The sequence below is a fragment of the Panulirus ornatus genome, chromosome 12 (genome assembly GCF_036320965.1).
Source record: "Panulirus ornatus isolate Po-2019 chromosome 12, ASM3632096v1, whole genome shotgun sequence".
In the NCBI taxonomy this organism is placed as follows: domain Eukaryota; kingdom Metazoa; phylum Arthropoda; class Malacostraca; order Decapoda; family Palinuridae; genus Panulirus; species Panulirus ornatus.
Window position 1 is genome coordinate 15,809,398 of NC_092235.1, and position 7,500 is coordinate 15,816,897.

A 7,500-nucleotide genomic window follows, 5' to 3' on the forward strand; every position below is an offset into this window, starting at 1 on the left:
CATTCATTCGTAAGGTGTAAGATCATGACACGATTAATGCTCTCCAGGTCTTAATCACTTTACTAATCAAAATGACTCAATTGATAAGCTTTCCAACCACATCCATTATTAGTCTTCAGTGCCTCTACACACTGGTACATTACTATGAGTAATAATCATAATGATGATGATGATAATAATAATAATAATAATAATAATAATAATAATAATAATAATAATAATAATAATTTTTTTTTTTTTTTTTTTTTTTTTTTGCTTTGTCGCTGTCTCCCGCGTTTGCGAGGTAGCGCAAGGAAACAGACGAAAGAAATGGCCCAACCCACCCCCATACACATGTATATACATACGTCCACACACGGAAATATACATACCTACACAGCTTTCCATGGTTTACCCCAGACGCTTCACATGGCTTGATTCAATCCACTGACAGCACGTCAACCCCGGTATACCACATCGCTCCAATTCACTCTATTCCTTGCCCTCCTTTCACCCTCCTGCATGTTCAGGCCCCGATCACACAAAATCTTTTTCACTCCATCTTTCCACCTCCAATTTGGTCTCCCTCTTCTCCTCGTTCCCTCCACCTCCGACACATATATTCTCTTGGTCAATCTTTCCTCACTCATTCTCTCCATGTGCCCAAACCATTTCAAAACACCCTCTTCTGCTCTCTCAACCACGCTCTTTTTATTTCCACACATCTCTCTTACCCTTACGTTACTTACTCGATCAAACCACCTCACACCACACATTGTCCTCAAACATCTCATTTCCAGCACATCCATCCTCCTGCGCACAACTCTATCCATAGCCCACGCCTCGCAACCATACAACATTGTTGGAACCACTATTCCTTCAAACATACCCATTTTTGCTTTCCGAGATAATGTTCTCGACTTCCACACATTCTTCAAGGCTCCCAGAATTTTCGCCCCCTCCCCCACCCTATGATCCACTTCCGCTTCCATGGTTCCATCCGCTGCCAGATCCACTCCCAGATATCTAAAACACTTCACTTCCTCCAGTTTTTCTCCATTCAAACTCACCTCCCAATTGAATTGACCCTCAACCCTACTGTACCTAATAACCTTGCTCTTATTCACATTTACTCTTAACTTTCTTCTTTCACACACTTTACCAAACTCAGTCACCAGCTTCTGCAGTTTCTCACATGAATCAGCCACCAGCGCTGTATCATCAGCGAACAACAACTGACTCACTTCCCAAGCTCTCTCATCCCCAACAGACTTCATACTTGCCCCTCTTTCCAAAACTCTTGCATTCACCTCCATAACAACCCCATCCATAAACAAATTAAACAACCATGGAGACATCACACACCCCTGCCGCAAACCTACATTCACTGAGAACCAATCACTTTCCTCTCTTCCTACACGTACACATGCCTTACATCCTCCATAAAAACTTTTCACTGCTTCTAACAACTTGCCTCGCACACCATATATTCTCAATACCTTCCACAGAGCATCTCTATCAACTCTATCATATGCCTCCTCCAGATCCATAAATGCTACATACAAATCCATTTGCTTTTCTAAGTATTTCTCACATACATTCTTCAAAGCAAACACCTGATCCACACATCCTCTACCACTTCTGAAACCACACTGCTCTTCCCCAATCTGATGCTCTGTACATGCCTTCACCCTCTCAATCAATATCCTCCCATATAATTTACCAGGAATACTCAACAAACTTATACCTCTGTAATTTGAGCACTCACTCTTATCCCCTTTGCCTTTGTACAATGGCACTATGCACGCATTCCGCCAATCCTCAGGCACCTCACCATGAGTCATACATACATTAAATAACCTTACCAACCAGTCAACAATACAGTCACCCCCTTTTTTAATAAATTCCACTGCAATACCATCCAAACCTGCTGCCTTGCCGGCTTTCATCTTCCGCAAAGCTTTTACTACCTCTTCTCTGTTTACCAAATCATTTTCCCTAACCCTCTCACTTTGCACACCACCTCGACCAAAACACCCTATATCTGCCACTCTATCATCAAACACATTCAACAAACCTTCAAAATACTCACTCCATCTCCTCACATCACCACTACTTGTTATCACCTCCCCATTTGCGCCCTTCACTGAAGTTCCCATTTGCTCCCTTGTCTTACGCACTTTATTTACCTCCTTCCAGAACATCTTTTTATTCTCCCTAAAATTTAATGATACTCTCTCACCCCAACTCTCATTTGCCCTTTTTTTCACCTCTTGCACCTTTCTCTTGACCTCCTGTCTCTTTCTTTTATACATCTCCCACTCAATTTCATTTTTTCCCTGCAAAAATCGTCCAAATGCCTCTCTCTTCTCTTTCACTAATACTCTTACTTCTTCATCCCACCACTCACTACCCTTTCTAATAAACCCACCTCCCACTCTTCTCATGCCACAAGCATCTTTTGCGCAATCCATCACTGATTCCCTAAATACATCCCATTCCTTCCCCACTCCCCTTACTTCCATTGTTCTCACCTTTTTCCATTCTGTACTCAGTCTCTCCTGGTACTTCCTCACACAAGTCTCCTTCCCAAGCTCACTTACTCTCACCACCCTCTTCACCCCAACATTCACTCTTCTTTTCTGAAAACCCATACAAATCTTCACCTTAGCCTCCACAAGATAATGATCAGACATCCCTCCAGTTGCACCTCTCAGCACATTAACATCCAAAAGTCTCTCTTTCGCGCGCCTGTCAATTAACACGTAATCCAATAACGCTCTCTGGCCATCTCTCCTACTTACATAAGTATACTTATGTATATCTCGCTTTTTAAACCAGGTATTCCCAATCATCAGTCCTTTTTCAGCACATAAATCTACAATCTATTATAATAATAATAATAACGTTCTAGAATCACGTGTCTTCTAGAAGCTTCTAGAACCATGCAGCAGCAGCAGTTGGCGCAGGCCCGCCCGCCAGTGTTGCCAATTAGCTGGGATGACACAACTGATGCATTACGCTGCCCTCCGGCTGACGCTCAAGCGCTCGCCATAACTAGCGTGTAATTTCCTGGCCCAGACGACCGTAATTTCAGAAAGGTTAGAGGCCTCCCTCCTTCCCTCCCTCTCTCCTCCCGTGGTTACAATATTACTCTTAATATAGAGCCAGCAAACCCAGCTGTTCTTCCTGCCCCTTTGAGCTGGTCAACAGCTGGGCTCCTACCGTTAAATTTAGTGTAGGGTGTGTGTGTGTGTGTGTGTGTGTGTGTGTGTGTGTAATTACCTACTGGTAATCACCTATTACGTATGTTGTCTCCATGGATCATGTCCTTGGGCACACTATACCATTCACCCACCATTCACACTAGAAAACTACTTCTTCACAACTTTTATTTTTTATAACATCTTTCTTATTTAATTTCATGTTATGTCGTCTTGGTTGTTCTGTTTCTACATCTCTCGAAGAACTGTTCACCATCCACGTCATCAATCTGATATAAAATCTTTACAAAAGCTTAACTCAAGTCACGCCTTACTCTTCTATCTTCCAAGGTGGGCAAATTTACGGCCATCCAATTTTTTCTCTATAAGTCGGTTTTCTTAGTTCTGGTACCATCTTCCTTGCCCTCAATAAATTTATTATTATTATTATTATTATTATTATTATTATTATTATCAACAACGCATTCACTGGCCGTCCAAGGTCGAGCGCATAGGTTCGATTCCTGATTGCGGCGGTCGGTCCACAGTCAACCCAGCTGTTCATCCACCTCTCGGGGTTGGTCGATAAAATGCGATAAAATGTATACCTGGCTCAGGCTGGAACATACATCATACAAACCTCCAACAGTCAGGTTCGAACCCGGGACCCCTGCATGGCAGGCGGGAGTGCTACCGCTAGGCTATGATCGCACCTAGAGACGCCATTTGGTAAACATGTGATTGTCCAAAACATACAACGAGCGTTCATAAACTTATCATTTTACAAATCTTATCAACAATAAAGTTATTTAATTTGTACAGACCATCACTAATATTAAGATTATAATTCTTTGTGTATTTAATAATAAAAGATTCAATAATATTTCTCTTGGTAATATAGTTAATATATATATATGCCTCAGCTTCCCGTGCCGTGTCAGATAACATAATATTATCAATAATAATAATAATAATAATAATAATAATAATAATAATAATAATAATAATAACAATACATGTGTCGAGGAAGAGTATGAGTTAATATATCATCATGAGGTGAATGATGAGGATGGAGAGTGGAGGAGATATATGTGTGTGTGTGTGTGTGTGTGTGTGTGTGTGTGGGAGGGTGAGGATATGAGGAGAGACGTTGCTCTTTCTTCACCAACCAACTTAACAATGTAAAGTGAAATATGATGTGGAGGAGGGAAGCCTTAGATCCCCTCAACACAACACACTCCCCTGTGTGTGTGTGTGTGTGTGTGTGTGTGTGTGTTGCGGACAAGGAAGTTTTACACTTGTGTTGCCCCGTCTCTTAACCTTTATATATGTACCATGTATATACCTCCTACGTATTCATGTACACACACACACACACACACACCAGTCTATGCCACGTACCCATTTATCAACACACTCACCCCCACCCGAGAGAGAACACCTGGATTGCATGTAGGCCCACGGCCATGGCCAAGATATAATACCAGAACACATCGTAACACGACCCCCTGAACACGACGGTACGGTCTTTGACCATATGACAGTACGACTCTGAACACGACGGAACGACCCCCCGAACACGACGGTACGGTCTTTGACCATATGACAGTACGACTCTGAACACGACGGAACGACCCCCCGAACACGACGGTACGGTCTTTGACCATATGACAGTACGACTCTGAACACGACGGAACGACCCCCCGAACACGACGGGACGACCCCCTGAACATAACCCCCATTAAAAATGTGGTATGACCCGGAACACTAGAGCACGACCCTGGAATACAATACTACAACCCTTGAGTCTGATGGTTCAAAGTAGCAGTACATGAAGAACACTCACTCATTAGTCGTCACCTAATTCGTTGAATGTCACCTTCTATTCTGACTGTGACCTGACCTGACCTGACCTGTTTCCACTACTAGTGCCTCACTGTGCCGTCAATGTTTCGCTATGAAGACACAATAAACAAAAACAAAAATCAGTGCCATTTGATGTTTACAGTAAACTATGTTGCAATGTAGATGCTACAAGATCTATGTAAATCTAATACAGCTTGTCGTTCTAAAACAATACCATCATTACCCAGCTCCTGCTTGAAGCGCAGGCCCCGTCATCCTGTTATCCAATGCTTATTCTCATATCAAGTGACACAGGCTGGACGATGAACATGTCGGGCACATGAACCTGTTCACAACTTGTCCTGGACCTGATATGCTCTCACCAGAAGACATCAGGTACCAAATGGTTTACTTTTCACCGAAATAAACTTATAATATATTCCCATGAACATTAATCACCAATTATTATTACTATTATTATTATTGTTATTATTGTTCACCAAGATGCTGTTCCCATCACACACATACAAGGTTGATACAAGTGAATTCAAACTCTAATAACAAAGATATATAAGGTCGTGGATATGTCGGCAACTCATCCCATGGTTAGCGCTACACCAGAGGACAACCCAACCAATCATAACAGAGGGATTTGTGCTTGTGCGGCGTGAACGATCCCCTCCAGACAGCGGCGGGGGAGGGAAGGCGTCGACCAATCACGAGTGTTTCCTGTGAAAGCATCACCAAAGACGTGAGGGTAGAGTACACACCCGGGCGAACTAGGAATGCCAGGGTGGCGTCAGGTGAGTGGATGAGCACTTCGTGTGTCTTGGTGACGACCAAAACATGGCAACAATGCGCAAGACTTTGGGTGGAGAGGCATGAGGAAAGGTGGTACAGTCGTCGTGGTCTCCTACCCCAATAGCTCCGAGCTGGGCCCAGGCTGCTGGTGAGAGTCGTTTGGTCGACCAAAACTGTTGGAGGCCGCAGGCCCACACAACACACACACACACACACACAAGCCTTAGCCAGATATCTATTTATCCTCAAGGGGAGGATGAAGACCTGGGTTGGGTGTGGGCCGACTGTGGCGCCACGCTCAGGATTCGAACCCATGCGAATCTGACCCCGGGCTGGCCGGTGCTGACTCATGGTCAGTAACGTAAACCACTACGCCGCGGAGGATCAGTCACATTCGGGAAGAAATGTGTCATATGTCAGCGCTACACTCATTCTCGTATTTCTCTGTGTCTTTCCTAACAGTTCAGTCAAGAGCTCTCAACACGACGTGTAAGCTCGTACCGCACCCAGGTTCTGCCTCGTCATTACTTGATGTTTACCTGGCAGGCTTGTGATGCACCTGCTGGTGTGGGTCTGTGTCCAAGTTATCTTTTCAGACCCATATCATTTACTTGTACTCTACTTGCTGGTCAGTCTCATCAGTGTTTTAGTGTGTGTGTGTGTGTGTGTGTGTGTGTGTGAGAGAGAGAGAGAGAGAGAGAGAGAGAGAGAGAGAGAGAGAGAGAGAGAGAGAGAGAGAGAGAGAGAGAGAGAGGGAGAGAGAAAGAGAGAGAGAGAGAGAGAGAGAGAGAGAGAGCAGGTTAGGGCCAGCATTAGCGACCTCTGCAGATCAGAGGGATGGTAAGGTACCTAAAGGATTGGATATAATTGGCCAGATTTGCCCCCTTTGATGTCCTTAATCTCCCTCCATACCTTGAGGCGGCCGCTTGATAGTGCACTAAACAACTCCCTACAGATTGTATGTACCAGACAGCCAGGCTCGGGTGTGTGTGTGTGTGTGTGTGTGTGTGTGTGTGTGTGTGTGTGTGTGTGTGTGTGTGTGTGTGTGTGTGTGTGTCTGCTGAACAAGCCACTATTACTGCAAGTCGTGTGTATCAAACTTTTGCCACAGTTCCTCCTCCACGATAATGAGTTTTCAGGGAAGGAATAGCTGGGTTCAAAAGCACCTCCACTTTGATGAGGAGGATGTGAAATGCCTCTCCGGCTCCCTCCTCCTCCCCTTCCCTGGTGACACGCTGATGGGAAAGTTGCCCAACCTCTTTGCTCCCCTTGCCTGCAGGCAGGATGTTTCTCGTAATGTGGGCGACAACGTAATGGCTACTCCAGATGCAAATGGTTGCAGCTGTTGCATCATCGGCTGGAGGGTCGAGAGAATCCTTCCTGCATATGGACGAGACCCGGCCAAGACCTGTAGCACTCATGCTACATTTACAAGTATTGTTCCTGAGCTAAAAAAAATTATCATTATCATTATTATTATTATTATTATTATTATTATTATTATTATTATTACTATTATTATTATTATTATTATTATTATTATTATTACTATTATTATCATTATTATTATTATTATCATTATTATTCATACAATAAAAAAGGAAGGAAGTCCTGTGTATCCTCTATGAGAAGACACGTTAAGGAAGTTGCCAGAGTCATGATGACTAGCTCT

The 7,500-nt window shown here is 43.6% G+C and overlaps 1 protein-coding gene across 6 annotated transcripts in view; it reads right to left on the reverse strand.

Annotated features, from left to right (window-relative positions):
* Positions 1–7,500, reverse strand: part of LOC139751795 (uncharacterized) — a 1,071,207-nt gene that overhangs the window by 820,129 nt on the left and 243,578 nt on the right. The gene's annotated exons all lie outside the window — the stretch shown is intronic.